This window comes from Saccopteryx leptura, chromosome 3, assembly GCF_036850995.1.
Source record: "Saccopteryx leptura isolate mSacLep1 chromosome 3, mSacLep1_pri_phased_curated, whole genome shotgun sequence".
NCBI classification, from domain to species: domain Eukaryota; kingdom Metazoa; phylum Chordata; class Mammalia; order Chiroptera; family Emballonuridae; genus Saccopteryx; species Saccopteryx leptura.
The window spans coordinates 35,929,327-35,949,262 of NC_089505.1; the positions used below are offsets into that span (position 1 = coordinate 35,929,327).

The 19,936-nt window shown below is 35.5% G+C and overlaps 1 protein-coding gene and 1 pseudogene across 1 annotated transcript in view; one reads left to right on the plus strand and one right to left on the minus strand.

Moving 5' to 3' along the window:
• The window catches only part of THEMIS (thymocyte selection associated), a 192,975-nt gene that overhangs the window by 128,448 nt on the left and 44,591 nt on the right, over positions 1 to 19,936 (plus strand). The gene's annotated exons all lie outside the window — the stretch shown is intronic.
• Positions 9,252 to 9,622, minus strand: LOC136397225 (ragulator complex protein LAMTOR3 pseudogene; annotated as a pseudogene).

Consider the following 19,936-nt stretch of genomic DNA (forward strand, 5'->3'; position numbering starts at 1 on the left):
CTTTATATGTTTTATCTGTTTACAAAATATTATTAATTTTATTGATTTACATGTTATCAAGATTAAATTATTAATGAAACCATTTACATTCTTTTTTTTAAAGTTTAAAAAAATCTGGTGTGTTTATTACACAGATCTTAATTCCAACTAACCATATTTGAAACATTCAAGAGCCACATGTGCTTAGTACTTACATATTGGCTAGTAAAGATCTATATAAAGAGAGAATTGCTTTAAGTTAAAGGAAGCCATCTCTAATTATGTCATTTCAATGATTTTCAAGTATATGAGGTAATTTTATGGATCTTAATAGGTAGGGAGAGTAACAAAGCTAAGAGAAATGCCTTTTCTTTTTGTTTTTGCTTTAAAATTATTTGTAATAATAACATTATATTATGCAAAAAAATTAACTTTTGTTTAGGATCATGTTAATTCATTAATCCAGTCATAACCACAAAACAGATCTCGATGATCCAATGAGAAAATGTATATGAAAGGATTCTGTAAACTATAAAGCACTATATAATACATGTTCAGGATCAGAAATATCCCTAATTACCTAGAAACATAAATGGAATATTCTTTAATTACCTAGAAATTGTATTGGTACATGTAGTTAAAATAAAATAATAATGCTCTACCTTTCCTTTCTAATGGCCTTCTTTATAAGTTATTCATGGAAATCAGGCAGATTCTTGCCTTTCTCAACCTCTTAAATCTCAAATTCATAAGTTAAAGAACTACGACAGGTTGGGAAAGGGACACTTGAAAGCATTTCCCTTGCTTTTCTGCCCATCTCCTCCAACCCAGATATTTCAAACTTATGTAAGACTCTATGATTATCTATGTTTGCCCATATATCTTGAGTTGGCTGATGAAATGTGATATATGTAATTTCTATCACTTTTGAGCAAAAGCCTTCAGAGTCGATAGATCCAACATTGTTCTCTTCTCTCTACCCCCAAATTATTAAGCCCTAAAGAGTAGCCATTCTAAATTGGTCCCAGAGTCCAGCTATAGCTGAACTGCGAAAAAATAAAAAAATTAAAAAAAACATATAACAGGAATAAAAAATAAACTATATTGTTGCAACCCACTAAGAATTGGTAATTGTTGATATAACAACTAATTTGTGTGTGTGTGTGTTTCTGAAGTGAGAAGCAGGGAGGCAGAGAGACAGACTCCCACATGCATCTGATCAGGATCCACCTGGCATGCCAACTAGGGGGCAATGCTTTGCCCATCTGGGGCCTTGCTCCATTGCAACTGGAGCCATTCTAGTGCTTCAGGCAGAGGCCATGGAGCCGTCCTCAGTTCCCCGGGCCAACTTTGCTCCAATGGAGCCTTGGCTGTGGGAAGGGAAGAGAGAGATAGAGAGAAAGAAGAGGGGAAAGGGTGCAGAAGCAGATGGGTACTTCTCCTGTGCTCCCCGACCAGGAATCAAACCCAGGACTTCCACATGCTGGTCTGATGCTCTACCACTGAGCCAACTGGTCAGGGCCAAAGCTACTAATTTAAATTAACTAATACAGTCTCTGTCTCTGACTGTCTTTCTCTCTCTACCTATTGTCTGCATGACTGAATTGATTTCTTTACAGATAAAGTACATAAACATTAATTCCTTTAAAAGTGATCACATTTTGCCCTGGCCGGTTGGCTCAGCGGTAGAGTGTCGGCCTGGCGTGCGGGGCACCCAGGTTTGATTCCCGGCCAGGACACACAGGAGAGGCACCCATTTGCTTCTCCACCCCGCCCCCCCTCCTTCCTCTCTGTCTCTCTCTTCCCCTCCGCAGCCAAGGCTCCATTCGAGCAAAGATGGCCTGGGCGCTGGGTATGGCTCCTTGGCCTCTGCCCAAGGCGCTAGAGTGGCTCTGGTCGCGGCAGAGCGACGCCCCAGAGGGGCAGAGCATCACCCCCTGGTGGGCAGAGCATCGCCCCTGGTGGGCGTGCCGGGTGGATCCCGGTCGGGCGCATGCGGGAGTCTGTCTGACTGTCTCTCCCGTTTCCAGATTCAGAAAAATACAAAAAAAACCCAAAAACAAAAAAAAAGTGATCACATTTTTAGTGTATTTTTGTCTATTCAAGAATAAGCTGCTCACAGAAATTAGGGAATCAGGAAATGTGCTGATATTCCAGCACTTTCAGTTTTTTGTATAGTGCATTTTTACCAATGAAATAAAAGTTGATTTTGCATCTCATTTGCATAATTGAACATCTATTTTTGACTTGTCATTTGCTTTTCTGATGTTCTTAATTTAAAAAAATCAAATTCTTTTTTATTGCTTCATATTCATTTTCAAATATCACCTAATTTTTGTGAGCAGTCTATATAACCCAAGGCTTAAATACATCATCAGAAACTCTGACAATAATTGAAGAATCCAGTAACATATTATGCCATACGTCATGGCTAATATGGCCACTAGCAATGTGGAGCTATTTAAATTTTAAATAGCTGAAATTAAAAATATAGTTTCTTAATTCAACTAGGCACATTTCAAGTGCTCAGAGGCCACATGTGGCTAGTAGCTAGTGTGATGGATAACTCAGATACAGGACACTTCTGTCATCACAGAAAGTTCAGTTAGAAAGCTTTCCTATGGAATAAATAAGTGTTCTTTTAACTTGCAGTACAGACAATTTTGATTTTCTACTTTTCCTTTTGGAAATAAGGTGGTTACGTTTTTTAATTATGATATAATTTTATTTTATTTTTGCCACAAAACCACAAATTGACAGAAACATTATAATGAGGAAAAAGTTATTATATATTTTCTACTTAGCAGAAAAAATTTAGATTAATTGTAGTGGCATTTTCCATTAGGATATAAAAATTGGACTGCCAAGCAGTCACTTTTTGGAGTTCAGTGACATTATCGCACCCTCATAAAAGTAAACAGTGAACCAATGTGATGAAAGTCACTTTTAAATTACATTAAGTAGCACATTAAAAACCAGAAAATATACTAACACTCTAGGCTTTATTTCTTTAGCTAAATAAAAGAGCTGTCATATCGATCAAAAATAATTAGTGAAAAATAATTGAGAAGGCAGTTGACTGATAGAATAGAAAAAAATGTTTCATTTACAAGTGCTGGTGTGTTTCTGAATTTTTTAATACTAATTATTATTATCTCTTTATTTTTATTATCACCTTATAAAAAGTAGTATTAAAGGCAATGGACATAGAGCCACTTAAATTTGGACCTGGACATACTCTGTTAGGAAATGTCATATAATAGTTTTCATCTTATGTGCTGTTGCAAAAATTGAAATTGATTAGTAATAATCTTAGGTTTGGTAAAATTTGTCTATGATTTTATAGTTGCATTTGATATATAGATTAATGAGATGTTTGTGTGCTACCATTGTAACCTGATAGCAGCTCTATACAGTTGTTTCTCCACAATCATACAAATGAGAACCTGCTTGCATATTGATATTTTTGCATGTAGATTTTTAGACAGTTAAACAAGGTTAAATTGAAACTCTTTACTTTTTAAAGACAATGCTGATATGCTGATAACACCTTTCTTTTTTTAAAAGAAAAGGAGAATATTTTAATGTTATATCTGATTCTACACTATGAACCATTTTCAGTATTTGGATGAGTTAGTGTTGTATATTGATTGCTCAAGTATGTGACATGTAACATGAGAATGTTGATGATTTTCTGCCTATAATTTGTGGACAATATTTGTTCAATATTCAATTAAAAAATATACTGTCAATACCAAAGTAAAAAATAAAAACTTTAAAAAATGGTATTATATATGTCAGTGGGTTTCTTCCAGCATTCTATAGGATAATGGAAACTAATGTATATTTTGGATCAAAATGTGAAATGTGAAACATTCAATTAGGAACATCATAATTCTTGTTCTTTGACATCTCCATTGGTGTAATAGTAAAGATCCAAAACTTACTTATACTGGGAAACCAAACTAACTAGTCCCTTATAATAACATTTAATTTGGAAATGTGTTTAGGTCTTTTTTATTTACGGAGTCAGTGGTTATCATGAGCTATACCCTTGAATTCTGTTGCATGGGTCTAATTCATGATGATGATACTAATGCCAAATACAGTTTTGGATCATTGTATGATCCTGAAAGATATGTGTTTTATAGATGCTGGCTGTTTTGGAGGAAAGATGCCTTACATACCAGGAGAGCAAAATTATTCTTCAATGAAGTGTTACCAAAATAACAAGCTGTCATACAGTTTTTTAAAGAAGGTTCTTCAGCCTGACTAGTCAGTGGCGCAGTAGATAGAGCAATGGACTGGGACACAGAGGACCCAGGTTTGAAACCCTGAGATTGCTGGCTTGAGTGTGGGTTCATCTAGCTTAAGCCCAGGTACACCAGCATAAGTACGGGGTCACTGACTTGAGCATAGGATCATAAATGTGACCCCATGGTCTCTGGCTTGAACCCAAAAGTTGCTGGCTTGAAGGCCAAGGTAGCTGGCTTAAGCAAGGGGTCACTTGCTCTACTGTAGCCCCCTGGTCAAGGCACAGAGAAAGCAATCAGTGAACAACTGAGATGCCACAACTATGAATTGATGCTTCTCATCTCTCTCCCTTCCTGTTTGTCTGTTCCTATCTGTCCCTATTTGTACCTCTTTCTGCCTGTCTGTCTGTCTGTCTCTCTCTCTCTGTCTCTGTCACACACACACAAAAAAGAAGTCCTTTAAAAAAATGGGTGAAATGGAGTTTTAAAATAATCCTTAACCTGCCTTCTTGGGAAAATTTTCTAATTAGTTGCAATAATTTCTAGAAACATAAGCTTACATATATATTGGATGAATATTATAAGAATTGCATTCACTATCAATACATAATTTATAAACAGTTCATCAATTTGAATAGTTGCTGCCATTCATCGTTCTTTCCTCATCTGCTTTTATTGTCTCCAGTGCTGTCCTTCCAAAATTCCTAAAGTTGTGTTATGGATGTACAGAATGCATTGCTATTCTCTTTCTTTCTAATCTAGCTCTTCCATTTTGAATCCTTTGCCCCAAGCTTCAAGGTTCTTTTATCATTTGTTTAGGACAATTTTTCTAATATCATTATCAGTCTGAGAGTTGGGCAAATACTCCAAGGTTGCCCAATGAGACTGAAGGAAGGAAATTGCATTCCATTCCCTAGGTGAAGGGGAGACTTCCTTGTCTTCCAGTCAGTGTGAACTACGGAGCATTTTATTGAGTGCTTCCATTAGCTATCTCATGACCATGAGAGAAATTGATCAATGAACAGAACTGACATCTTAAGAATGGCAGAGTGAAAAGATAGCAAGTGTCTGAGTCTATGACAGCATAATTTAGCCATAGCATCCTGAGCTGCAAATATTGTACATATGCATTTCACCACTAGAATAATGTGCTAAATAGCAATTTGAAAATATTATTTGTAGTAAAGTTTAACTCTATTGAATCAACTGTTATGAAAATGTCCAGAAGCCTGCATTACATAGGTGAGAAAGCTTTTGTAGAAAAACTCTCCAAATCTCTTTACTCAAGGGTAGGAATACAGTGCCTTTGTAGGTTGGGGACTGCTTATATAATCTATGCTTTGTAATACATTTAAGTAATGTGAAATAAATATCAAGCAGCTTCTTTATCGTATTTTAATTTTCCTATAAATTTTGATCATTAACTTAAAATTGTATCAGTTATTAGCCAATCGTAGAACAAACAGATTTTTCCTGTTTTAAATCAAGTAAGAAGTTTTGGATTGACTTTGTTTTGTGCTACAGGTACAAGAATCCAACCCAAACATTTGTTAGGAGAACAGCTCTTATGTTAATGATGTATTGATATCCTGGTTTAGAATCTGTGATCAGACACAATAAAATTATGCCTATAATTAATGAGTTGTTTTCTGTGTTCTTTACAGATTGACCATACAAAATACAATATGAGGTACATAAAAAAAAATACTTGAAATGTATATATGAAGAGATACCTTTTCTTATAGGCCAAGGCTATGAAAAAATGTATGCCTACTTCAAAAGAATGATATATTCATATAAACCATAATATTTCCTTGGTTTTCTCTCAGTTAAAAGTACATTTTTTTCAACTAATGGTGATTAACATGTGCTATGAATCAGAATAGGACACCAGTAATATTTTCTCTTCCTGTAAGGCCAGCTGTTTCATTACAATCTAGGTCCAATGAGTTAGTTGATTGACATCTGACAGAAGTGTCCGAATACCCTGTAATAGTAATGATTATAATGAAGCTATTATACACTTTTTTATGTAGATCATTTCTCATAAGCATTTCCAAGTGCTTGAGGAAGTAGTGCCCCTATTTCATAAAAAAAAAATGAGCAGGGATTAGAAATGACTATTTACTACTGTCCCAGAAGAGATCAAGCAAATTGCCTTTTTAAAAAATACTTAGATCTACTCAAAACTCCAAATCTATTTCTGTAAAACTCATGACATGGTGTTCCAGTGGTCAGTGAAACTGGCTGCAATTATTCATGATGTATTATGCTCGAATAAACTTCTAGTTCAGTTATACGTCCAGGATACTATAAGGCTTATTTTATGGTTTAAACTTCATCTTCAATCTAGTAAGGTCTAGGATCATTTAGACATATGACTAGGTAATGCTTTGTCAGAGTCTTACAGAATAAGATGACATAATTGAAATCTTACCTCTTTTCAAAGATTCTCTGAACTATTCCTGGTCCTATCACAGCATTTATTTCAGACTTACCTGTAAGCTTACTGCTACATGAGGAATGCCACTTCCTATGAAGGTGCATGGCCCAGGCAGCAAAAATCCTAAGGGAGGATTGGAAATATGATAGAGCCTGTGCATGAACATGAATCATTCCTTTCTGTTTCAGACCTTCTTTGTGCAGCACTTCATATCTAGTTTCATGAAGATTTTTCTTCTCCATTAATTTGACAGAGAGAGCATCAGTCCTGGGGTTTGAATAAATCCCGAGTTCAGTTGCTTTCCTTGCAGTTTATAATCACCACGTATCTTTATGCTCTTGTCAGTTTTGAACAATGGAGAGTAAAGAAGTTACACACACTGTGAGGTGCATAGACTGAATAATTATGTGCTTTTTCAGCGAAAGGAAGAATGGCTTTCAGCCTGCAATGAACTTTAAACTCAACAAGGCATATTATCCTCAGGGCTGGATCGGATTTTACATGTGAGGAGATTTTTGCCAATGGCAATATTCTGGCATGTGAAATTGTTATAGAGGCCATACGCAAAAAAAATCATGGAAAGTAAAAGTGAATGAGACCTTAGAGTTCATCCTATTCCACCCATTTGTTTACAGATATACTGGTAGCCCCTAACACATTGTCTAGTTAGGAGTAGAACTGAGAAAGGAAATTTATGTCCCTTAGTTTTCATCCCAGGGCTGCTTTTATCATGAAATAATTTAAGGTATGAATAATTTGAGGTATGAATATCAGATTTTAATTCAGTAAAGCATCTAAATAGTACATTATTATATTATTATAGGTGAAAACAGAAACTGAGTTTCTGAGAGATTGTGATTTTAGCAAGATAATTGTATTTCTTGATTCTCATTTTGGTGCACTATTCATAACACATCCATTTGGCCTTCAAATCTGATTATGTGTGTCGGTAGAGCAGACTCTTCAACTGAATAAATCCAAGTAAATGCGATTTACCCAACAGAGGCATGACTATATATAGTCCTACCAGCAGATCTTGCTAGCCATTAGTACCAACTCACAGTTTTGCTAATTGTAGAAAAAATTAGCAGAAACATCAAGTCTTTTTTTATATGTGCTCTCTTCATAATGTGGTATTTTTTCTGGTCATTTTCCATTTATGGAGAGTTGATTTGGTTCCCTTGGAGGTGTCTTTATTCTTTTTTTCATTTGTAACTAGCTTGTTTTCTGTGAAAGTGTGTATTAGTGTGAATGTGTGCTTGTACATGCATGTGTGTGTGTGTCTGAGAGAATGGAAGGAAATAGAGAAACATGCATAATAAAAAAAAATAAGATGAAGTTTCCTTGATTCTCTCAATTATCTCTTGACCAGAATATAAAGAATATTCAATAAAAATTATGAGCTCTATGCTCTTTCTTTTTACTTTTAAAAATACTATTTTATTTATACTCATGTACTGAAAAAGATGGCTGTAGTATCATGTTTATGTATGAATATTGTAAACAGAATTCAATGATGATTCACATCTAAATTTTATAAAGAACAGACAAACATGAAAACACTGATTGGTTAGAAAGCAGAGTGGGGGAAGAACCATTAGCTATTATTTTCATTAAACAGCTACACCCTCTGAGAACATTCAAATCAATTAGTCATATTCATCTATACTGCAAAATAATATACACACAGGAAAGTTAGTGATTATACTGGTTTTATTACTTTTACTAAGCCATTTAATCTTCTTCACACACAATGCAAAGAAATAAAACAATAAATAAAAATATTCCCTCATTATTATTCATAATAAAAGTATCTGCTTCATTCTGCAGGCCTGGCAGAATGTACAAGAAAGAGGCCCTGGCCGGTTGGCTCAGTGGTAGAGCGTCCGCCTGGCGTGCAGAAGTCCCGGGTTCGATTTCCGGCCAGGGCACACAGGAGAAGTGCCCATCTGCTTCTCCACCCCTCCCCTTCTCCTTCCTCTTTGTCTCTCTCTTCCCCTCCCGCTGCCGAGGCTCCATTAGAGCAAAGATGGCCGGGCGCTGGGGATGGCTCCTTGGCCTCTGCCCCAGGCGCTGGGGTGGCTCTGGTAGCGACAGAGCGACCCCCCCGGAGGGGCAGAGCGTGGCCCCTGGTGGGCGTGCCGGGTGGATCCCGGTCGGGCGCATGCGGGAGTCTGTCTGACTGTCTCTCCCAGTTTCCAGCTTCGGAGAAATACAGAAAAAAAAAAAAAAAAAAAAAAGAGCACTTCATGGTCCAGCTGGATCAGAGTACAGTTTTGATTCTGACCCACTGAAGAGAATCTCATGTAGATGTGGTGACTGGGCTAACTCATGAGAGCTGTGATAGACTGAACCATTTCTGTGGTATCCCCAGATTTCAGTAAATGAGACCTATACAAGAAAAAGATAACAAGCTGACCATAAATTACATCTATAGATGCTTTCTTTAGTGTAAGGTAGAAAGGGGGCCCTTTCCTGAGTTCATGGATACAAGTATTGTTGTGGTCTCAAGATTGCTAGATTGATACTGCGTCTATAATAATGAAGATAAGGTAGATATCAAAACCACTGTCAGATTAAGAAACTTCTACAACTTGTCTCAAATCTTCAAATAATGGAGCCAGTTCCCTTTATAGGCTGACAGTCCTGTTTTAGCCTTTCTGCTGGCTATGAAACTCATCTCCAAAGGTAAATGATTAAATTGAGCCACTTGGTAGGTATTATAGTAACAGATGATACTTTTATTTTTTTTAAAGTCCAAGTTTACTCCCTTGGTTTGTTGCAAGAGCAAAAGGAGATAAGAAACCACATCTCAAAGCACGCTCCGGATGTTACCATTGGCCACTTTAATAACAAGGACTCCATCGCTGTCTGACACAGCAATAGCATGGAGCCCTTCAACCTTTGGTAACTTTTTATACAAGAATCTCTTTGGGTCATCCACCATAGTGAACCCATTTCTCAGGCAGTTTCAGTATCCACGCCCCACTTTCTGGGCTGCCTGATTCTCCTAGCAGCAGGATTCTTCTGGCTGTCCGCTGCCACTGCACAGACAGCTTCAAACACAGGTTGCTTGGAAAGCCCTCTGTGCTCTTCTGACCTAAAAGTGGCTCTACTATAAGTTGTCTTTTGTGCATAAATGCTGTTATAGAAAAATATTTTGAAAAACAGATAGATAAGCGTAAACATAAACTTGCCTATAATTCAGTACTTAGTTAAATACCTTAATAATTCTGATAGATCTTTTAGTTTCTTTTCCCTTTGCTAAATGTAATATGTAATCAGCTCTTTTCAACTTATTTACTATAAAAGCTACATTTTTCATATGTAATATTATATTTTATGGATATAATATAATTTATATAACCAGTCTTCTATTGATTATTTATGATTTCCAATTTTGTAATATTAAAATAATATTTTAATAAGAAGTACATTCTTATTGTTAAAAATTTCAGCACACTTTTGATTGTTTAATATTAAGAGCTAGAATTGACACTTCTAGATTATTCACCCAAATTTCTGACTGAATAATCTTACATCAGTTGAATTAAAATTTTAAAATACTGTTATTCAAATATTTCTTGTACACCTACTTTGTTCAGACATTAAGTAGTATGGGAATTTACTGAAGAGTATGAGATATGTGACAGATTGTTATTTGTTTTCCAATTGTTCTTCTATACCTTCTCCTTTGTAATACAGAATCCCTGATTTTCCAGGTATGGCTTCCAGTGTAACACTTTCTTAGCTTTCCCTGCAGCTAGGTTGGTTATGTGACAAAGTTATGGCAAATGAAATATGAACATGAAATGATATATGTCAATTTAAGAAATGTCTCAAAGGGAGGTTGAAGGTTGACCATGGCAATGAATGTGATGGGTGGAGCTTCAGCAGCTATCTTGACCATGAGTATTTTAGTAAGAGAGAGAAAGAGAACCTAATGATATATAATAGAATATGATTGCATGAAAGAAGAAGGCAGTAAAAGAATAACTAGTGGAGAAAGAGAGAAATTGATGGATATCAACTCAGGTTGAAACAAATAGTTTTAATGTTCTAAGTATACGTATCAACATTAGGCATTTTATGCTTTTAAATCTTATAGTATGGACAATCTTTGAGAATTCTATTCATGTTTATAAATATAAGAGAATGGGTCTATATACTGTTATTTTTTTCCTTTAAATAACATAACTCAGTATGTTGAATTAGAATTGTATACAAATCCACCCATAAGATAAAATACTGATATAATATGTTTATCCAACAGACCAGCACTTGAAGTTTGATGTATAGAATAAATATATATATTACATAACATGCCATGCATGTATTGTTGGTATTGTTTTTCTCAGAACATAGTGATATTGATATGTTATAGATCATAATTTTAAATGACTTTCAGAATCTACCTTATAGATTAACCACAGTGTCTCCAGTTATTCTGTATTACTTAGAATTTTGATTGTTATCTGAATGAGTATTTCTAATTTTTCTCTATGAAATATTTTATATTTAAGATTTGTTACTTAGGCAGCTTTCCTACTAGTAGAATTATTGGTCAAAGGTATAGTAATATTTAAGTCCTTGAGACGTATTTCCAAAATACTTTCCATAAGGTTTGGAAAATAATTTAAGCTCTCCCACGTTACGTAAATGTGGGTACTGTTTTGGTCACTTTAGCTGATTGCTCTGTGAAGCTAGAGCATTCTGTTTTAATATCTCTAAAACTCAAAAGCCATCAACGTAAATTCTACTGTGTTTTATTTCTCTTTTAGTCTTTTCCTCTCTTACTTTTTAATTGTGCATTTGATAAAATATGAAAGATCTGGCGCAACATATGAATATTAAGGGGGATGCGGGAATGGAATGAGGGAGACTGAGCAAGAAGAGACTACTAAAGAGAAACTTCGCTTCCACTGAAAATTTTCAAAGGATCAACCTCTCTTTAACATCCTGAGCTAGAGCTAGGGACCAGACAATTCTGGCAAACACAATCAAGACATTTGCAGCTTTTGCAATTTATTGGAGAATAATTGCCTGAAACAGTCAATAAACCATCTGTTCCAGTGACAACTTTGATCATTGTACCTGATATCAGATATTGAAAAGTTGATCAATTTCAGTGATTTAATAGTGGTTTTATTTCTAGATCTCAATTGTTTGTATTTACTGTGTAGTTGGGGTTTTTTTTAAACCAAAAGCAGGTTTCAAAGGGTAACATTGTATTGTTGGAAGTAAAACCTACTAAGTTGCTGTTCTTTTACCTAAGGAAATACCCATAAGCAGTAAGCATAATACAGAAATGACTAGAATAATATAATATTGAAAAAAAACATAGAACTGCTCTTCACTATTTATAGATTATTTTAGCAGAACTTACTCTAAATATAAGATTTGCTTTTGTGTTGCACTGTAAACCTGAGAAATTTGAGCTAAGATTTATGAAAGAAATTGGCTTAATCATCATTATCGCACATGTCTAGTACCCTGGGCACAATAAAATGATTGTAGTTTGTTTCAGTTCAGCATCTACCCACAAAACTAATATCACAGCAACTAAGAAACACTTGTACATCTTTCTTAAGAGACTCTATCTTAAGAAACCTTTTATTTTCCATCCCTATTACATTTAAGGACAGAATAGTGCATCCCTTGAACATTACATTTATGGTCGTACTATTTTTTCAGGTATCTCTTTTTAACTCCTTTTAAGCTGCAAGCATATTTCTAACATGAACTTTGCTTCATTCCATTTGCATCCATGAATTTCTAAATGTCAAACAGACTTTTTCATTTAATTTGGCTCTGGGAGGGAGAGAAATTCAGGGTGACGACATTTTCTCAGGCTTAAACTTCGTATCTGAAATGTTTGATGCCCAGATAATTAACAGTCACGTGATAAACTTGAAATGAAGAGGCTCAAATGCAAAAACCAGGACTGGAGCTGAGATACCAGTTATTTTAGTCGGGAGAAGACCGTCACCCAAGGGTACTTCTTGCCTTTAGTCTTTGAACCACCTGGCATGCTGAAGAATCAAGAGAATAAATAGCCCACTTTCTCTATACACATGTTGTGTAATATTTCTAAGAAAATTTGCTTTTTTATTATGATAATTTTACTCAATGATTTTTGTAGAACTCAGGAAGAAATATTCTTTAACCCTTTTTTATTGTGGTAAAATACAGGGGTGGGTGAACATAGGTTTCCAGTTGTTTGTATGGAAAGTAATGAAATAATTAATAAATAATGATAGAAGAATAAGCTGTGTATTCTGCATAGTCATAATTGTAAACCTACTTTTTCCCACTGCTGTATATATGAAGCAAATTTACCATTTAATCAGCTTTTTGGTGTATAGTTGAATGGCATGAGTACATTCACATTGTTCTGCAAACATCAACACTATCCATCCCTGGAACTTTTTCATCTTCTCAAGCTGAAAATTTGTATCCATTGAACAGTAACTTTATATTTCCCCTCCTGACAGACCCTTGCAGCTACTATTATACTTTCTGTTTCTATGAATTTGGCTACTTAGGTACTTCATAGAAGTGAAATCATACAGTATTTGTCCATTTTGTGTCTGACTTTTTTTAGTAAGCCTAATGTCTTCAAATTTCATCCATGTTGTTGACTGTCAGAATTTCATTTCTATTTTTAAGGTTGAATAATATTTCACTCTATGTATAATTTATATTTCTTTATTTATTCATCTGTCAATGGACACATTGCTAGATCATATGGTAATTCTGTCTAATTTCTTTAGGAACCACCATACTCTTTTCCACGATGATCCATATTCTCTTTTTCTCCTATATTTCTTATGATTCTCTTGTCTTCCCAACCAGAGAATCATATGAAATATATAACAGTTACTGACTGGCCCAGATAATGGGGTGAGACTGCTCAGGCCAGATGGAAGACAAAAGGAATCATCGGAACCCTGGTAATTTTCCATAATATGACATTTGATCCCCAAACAAATAATCTGGCACCAGTGAAAAATGACAAAAGAAGTGGTTGCTGAGAATAAAGGAAAATAACTGAAGTTCCTATGGTGTATTCACATTTAGAAAATTAATTTTGAAGCTAAGTCAATTTCATAATTAACTTTACACTTTAACTTCACAAATTTATGAAGTAAGAAATTGATTAGGTAAGCAAGTCTGTTAGGAGAATGAGTTTTTTTTCTAAAGGATTAACTGAAAAGCAGAGGAACCATAAATGATTTCCACAGGTCACTTAGGACTTGGAGAAGCTGGACATCAAATTCCATATAGCTGAACACTTTCTGCTATGTCTCTAGATTTTTGTGTGCTTCTAGCCTTAAGAATTCCCTTTAGAACTACTGTTTATCCTTAGTTGGCTTACTCTCCTCATTCCCTTCATTTTGCATCTTTATTTTGTTATGGAGCAGAGTGCATAACACATCTGGCAGGTTATTTCTCCCTCTGTGATTCTAAGTCTATAATATTGCAAATAAAATTTGATAAGCAACAGCAAGCAATGTTATTCTATGAGACTTTTTCAAGATCAGAAGAAACACCAAAAGAAATAAAAATGGTAATTATATTTAAATGAGGCATAGATCACAGATCATTATTTGACCCTTAAAAGTACTGAAAATGCACCAGAAAACTTAAGAGCAATGTTTAAAAGAAATGGTAAGCTTACTTATACTTTTTTATAATTTATGTATTGTGGACCATTATCTTTTGCTGTTTCCGTTAATAATAACAAACATTATTAACTACATGTTTGTTAAGAAAGTAAAGATGGATGATGTTCTCTGACTTAAAACTGAATTTCTTACAGAGCTGCAGCATTTGTGGGGTTTTATTGGTTTCTAATAGAAGGTGTCTATAAGATTTAAGTACTTTTCAAGTGTGAGGAAGCGAACAAGTGCAAACGTCTTTCTATGTATATAACAATGGGAAGAGAGAAGGGTACCTGTTTTCAAACATGATTGCAAAGAAATTTTTCATTTTTGTTAGAACATTTTTGAGTAATACACAACATATATGTTTATTTTATAATATATAATAATAATAATAATAATAATAATGCCCCCTAACTTCTCATTGATATTTTCTTGAAAAAGTATTGTAGTAAATGGTTTATATTTTACTTTGGAATCCCAGTAGCTCACACATGCTCTCTCAAAGTCTAATGCTATGTTCATCACAGGACTTACTTTGATAGTAAGTCCTCTCCTTCCCCACAACCACATTTGTAACCACATCCTGGCTTCGTTTTTAGATAACAAAGGAAAAATAGTCAAGATGTCTGTGTTCTCATGTCTTTCTATAGCAACGCAGTGAAATAAGGCTGCCTTGCATATGGTCATTATTTTAGTGACATTGGGAGGTTTTAGGCCAATTAAGAGATGCTATTGGGAGAATCAATTGGATTGGTTATGCAACTGACTTTAACTAAAATTGCTTCTTTATTAATCATTTTTGTTCTGTTCTTTTTTCTATCAGTGAGCTATGGCTATGAACACTTTGAAATTTATATCCAATAAAGATTTTTATCAGTGTTCAAATCTGCTAGAGGTTTCCAAACTTCAATAGTGTTTGTCTGACAAGATAGTCTTATTATTCAGGGATCACAAACTGGTAACTTCAGTTCTGAAGTCAATCACAATTATGGTCTGTTTTTCCCCCATGATTTCTGCTTTTGGACTCTGAAGGTGTTCGTGTTTCTAGTACTTGATTTTATGGGATTTTTAATAATTTTAGATAGCTTTTGTTTTTTTAATTCTTTTTTTCAATTTTCAGTTACAGCTGACATACAATTTTATATTTTTTTCAGATGTACAATATGATTAGTGATTATATAGTTATATATATTTTATATATATATGACTATATAATTTATGAAATAATCACCCAATGAGTCTAGTACCCACCTGACACCATACATACTTATTACAATATTCCCTATTGTACTTTCCATCCCTATGACTGTTTTGTTACTGGCAATGTATACATTTTAATCCCTTCCTCTTTAGATGGTCTCTGAGATAAATGCTTTCCACCTGCTCAGGAAAAACCCATAAAGCAGAAAGAAAACAGATGATTTTCCTGTTGCCAAAACTCATTATTTTTTCTATTTCTTCCTCTGGAAGAATCAGGGGACAATGTCTGCCTCACAGTCCAGTGATCCCTTCTCCAATGGCTCGTTTTCCAACCCTGTGATTCCATGCCCATGCACATGGTCAGCGACAATACTGGAGAAGATGAGAATGAGCTCCAGCCTTTGCAAACATGCCCTACCTGAGAACAGATGCTGGTCTGCTCAGTACAAACACACACCAGCTGAAAGGGAGCCCTTCCTTCAGTGAATAATCTTATAAACCACCTTGTGTTTTTAACTGTTAGTATAATGGAATCTTAGAGCATGAGAATATTGGAAAAGTGGTAGATTGTAGAATCATACAAAGCCTCATCTCCGTTTATATATTTGGAACAATTTGTTAGATTTGCAGCATTCAGTAGGCTGCCCGGGCTCTCCTTGTTTCACACGCCACCTCTTCCTGCCCACTGCTAGTTCCTCTGTTTTTTCTTTGCCCTTGGAGGTAGGTGGAATTAATTTTAATTTACTTTTGTCCCACAGTTGTTCATTCTTGCTATCTTTGTTTCTTGGAAGTGAAAATTGATTTTTTTTTATCTTGAGCTTCTTATTCAGATTTTGGATCTAGCTCCCAAATGCTTCTCTCTGGACTGCATGTGTTTGAGATCTCTGTCTCCAAACATTCACAGCACTGGCCCATCCAATATGCTGGACCGTGGTGCAGTGATCTGTCTGTGTCCTGAGCTACCTGTTTATCACTTATGCCTTCTGCATCCTCCTATTCTTCTGGAGGTGTGGTTTATTTGGAGCTCACATAGCACTAGCAATCTACCTAGATACTCTGTGTAAGAGTTCCCTTTCAGAGCTATAGAAATGTCCATGTTTATTTTAGGTCTACTCAAGAACATATTGTGTGAATAGGAACACTGAACCTAGTTTGAATTTCACGTTCTCATTAATTATTTTCTCTCAGGTGTGATATCCTGCATGTTGGCCCTGAAAAGATGTCTACATCTCAATCACCTGATAATTTGACTATTGCTGTATATGGCAAAAGAATGACTATTTCTTCATGAGGCAATAATGTAATTAAGTCTTGAGAGGAGGAATTTATCTGGGTTAACTGGTAGACCCTAAATGCCACTGTACATATCTTATAAGAGAGACAGTGAGGGAGTTTAGACACACAAAAGCACAGAGACAAAGGCAATGTGAAGATGGAGACAGAAATTGGAATGATGCAACCACAAGCCGAGAACACCAAGAAAATGTCAGCACCCCCCAGAAGCTGGAAGAGGCAAAAAAATTCTCCCCCAGAGACTTTGAAGGAAACATAGCCCTGCCGACAATATGATTTCAACTTCTGATTTCCAGAACTTTTAAAGAATAGATTTCTGCTGCTTTGAACTAACCGGTTTGGGGAAATTTGCTACGGTAGGCCAGGGAAAAGTGAACACATGTTTCCCAGACATTTGGATTCTTAAAAACAGGCTAGTCAAAAAATGATCATGAGTTATTTGATTGATTAACTATTCATCAAATATGTATTGAGGACTCCCTGGAATTTGAAATGTGAGCAAGTAGAAGGACTGCCAGGAACACACTTTGTAGCAAGGTGGACTTGAAAATTAGCAGGGTCAGGGCAACTCAGGATCACAGTGCAAAGCATAGAAGGGGAGACCCGATGCTAGGTTGTGCATATCTGAAAGGCCAAAGAATTTAGTCTAGAACTTACCCTTTGGGCTACAGAAAGAGAGTTATAGAGTAATTTCAAGTAGAGAAGTAAAATTGAAAACTCTAATTTTCTGTGAAAAAACCTATGCCTCTTTACTATTAAAAAGGATAGAACGTTCTCTGTTTTCAACTAGTATGAACAATACTACAACCTCTCCTTGTATTGTTTACCTAAATAATTTGATCTCCAATTCCTTATCCACAGAAAATTTTTCTTTTTTTATGCATGATTGTATTCACATGAGCTGCATTATTGGGCAACTATATTATAGTCCCGTTCTCTGTGAATGTGAATTTAGTTCTAGATAATGAGTTGTTGTTTTTTGTTACTTAAATCTATACTGAATTTTAACACTTGCCTTATATAATGCATATAAAAAATAGTTTAAGTTGTCTAAAATCTGCAGCATACTGCACTGTGTGGAGTGAGGTGGAGGGGAGAGTTTGAGAATCTAGGGCCGGGTTAAGTTGCCTGTAGTTTTGTTCAATAGCTTGTGCTTTTCTCTGTTAGGTGTGAGTTATATAGGGAACAAATCTATTTTTTTTTTTTACCTTTATGAGTTCTTGGCTGAAACCCTGTAATAAAAGACAGATTAATAGGTTATACAACAGAACATTTATTAACATGTAGAACTCACATATATGCATAATCCAAAGGGGTAGCTTTAGAAGTTTTAGCTTAAATATTGTCTTAGTAGGAAAAGGGGTGGGGAATGTAGGTCTCTTAGGGGAGAGTAAATGGTTTTAGGAAGGATCGGATGAAGGGGCTTAAGACAAATAGGTGGGCGGTATGATAGTTTGTGATGGTTTGTCTGAGTGTGGTGTAGTGATTTCTGTTCTGACCTATGTTAAGAGTCAACCTTCTGGTTGAAGAAATTCCAAGGGAGGGGATTTATAACAATCAAGTTCCTTTCAGATTATCTGTCTTTAGGCAGATAAGGGGAATTCAGAGACAGTCTCTCCTTGCATTTGCTGTTCTTCAAGTACCTGCAGATCAAAATAACTAATATACCAAAGCAGCTGAACTCCTAGAGTCATATTTTGGGATGGCGTGTTCTACTACCATTCAACTTGAAAAGGCCGAGTGATAGGGACAGGGCCCCACCTCAGCTGTGCCCCCCTGAGTCACCATCATGCCCTTGCCTGGAAAGGCCCTTTGCCCCACATCCCACTCTTTACCCTGAGCAGGTACCCTGTGCATAAGTTCCTAGCTTTTCCTCTATAAAGAGATAGTATCTAGTATCGTTTGAATTCCCGCATTGAAAAAGTAATCCACTAATACTGATCCATATCAAGGATATAAATTTGCTAGAAGTACAAATTAAAAATAGTTTGGGAAATGCATTGAGGTTTTCTAGCAATAAATAAGGAATAGATGAATTCTCAATTGCTTATAATTCCTGAATGCAAGTGTCACTGATCATTGATATAAGCCTTTTATTCTGGGATTAGTGTATGATATATTTGTGCACATGGAGGTAGTGAAATTCTTAAACCTAACACTTTAGCCAGAAATATCTCAAGGGCATATGTGTAAAAAAGGTAAAATTGAATGTATTTACATAGTTCCTTGCCAAGAAAATAAAAATGTTTTAAGTAAATACTCTGGGAGCTGAGATTAGATGAGAATACTAGAGATAAGGGTGGCATTTGGATACTTCTCACTTGGCTCTGCTTTAAGAAATACAATACTCTGAAACATTCGCTAGTGTAGTCACCAGCCTCTTAGAGTCCTGAACATCAAGAAAAGGTGCCAACTGCGATCCTGAGAAGCTCAACTTAAGCCTGGAGTTTATGTAAATAGCCTTTGTCCGGAAGATAAGTGGAGGTCTTGAAAAAATAAAAACCTCTGCCCATGGAAGTCTCTTTTCAAATGAGAAACATTTAATCCGGGAGCCACAGAATCCTGGCAGATTTCCCACATTCAAACCGAATACACAGATTTAATGCCACTGTTTAGTCAGCAGTGAATAGGTAGACTCTGTAAGGTAGCTGTGAAGACCCAGGGAAGACTGCCATCTGGTGGCAATGTGAAATTACTACCAAAATACAGTCACAACCTCCCCATCACTTGTTTACAACCTGATTTTTAAAACAAGAGTGACATGATATTTTAAATCAAACATCACCTGGTCAGTGTTTTAATTAATTACTATATTGTTATTATGTTTTGCAAGTCCCTTTCTGGTTTTTGTTCTACTGTTTTACCTTTTCACTAATGTATGGAAATAAAAAGTAGAGGACAAATATATTGTTTTTATTCTATTTGGTCCTTCAGTTTCCTCTATTCAGCATTTTCTAGTTTTCATAAACTGGAATAAACCCTCTGATAGCCATAAAGAGAATGTAAGACACAATTCTGTGCCTACATTAGGAGATCATGACAAGTATATAGGAATGAATAAAATGGCAAGTAGTAGAGGGAATCTGAACGTAGGTCTGAAA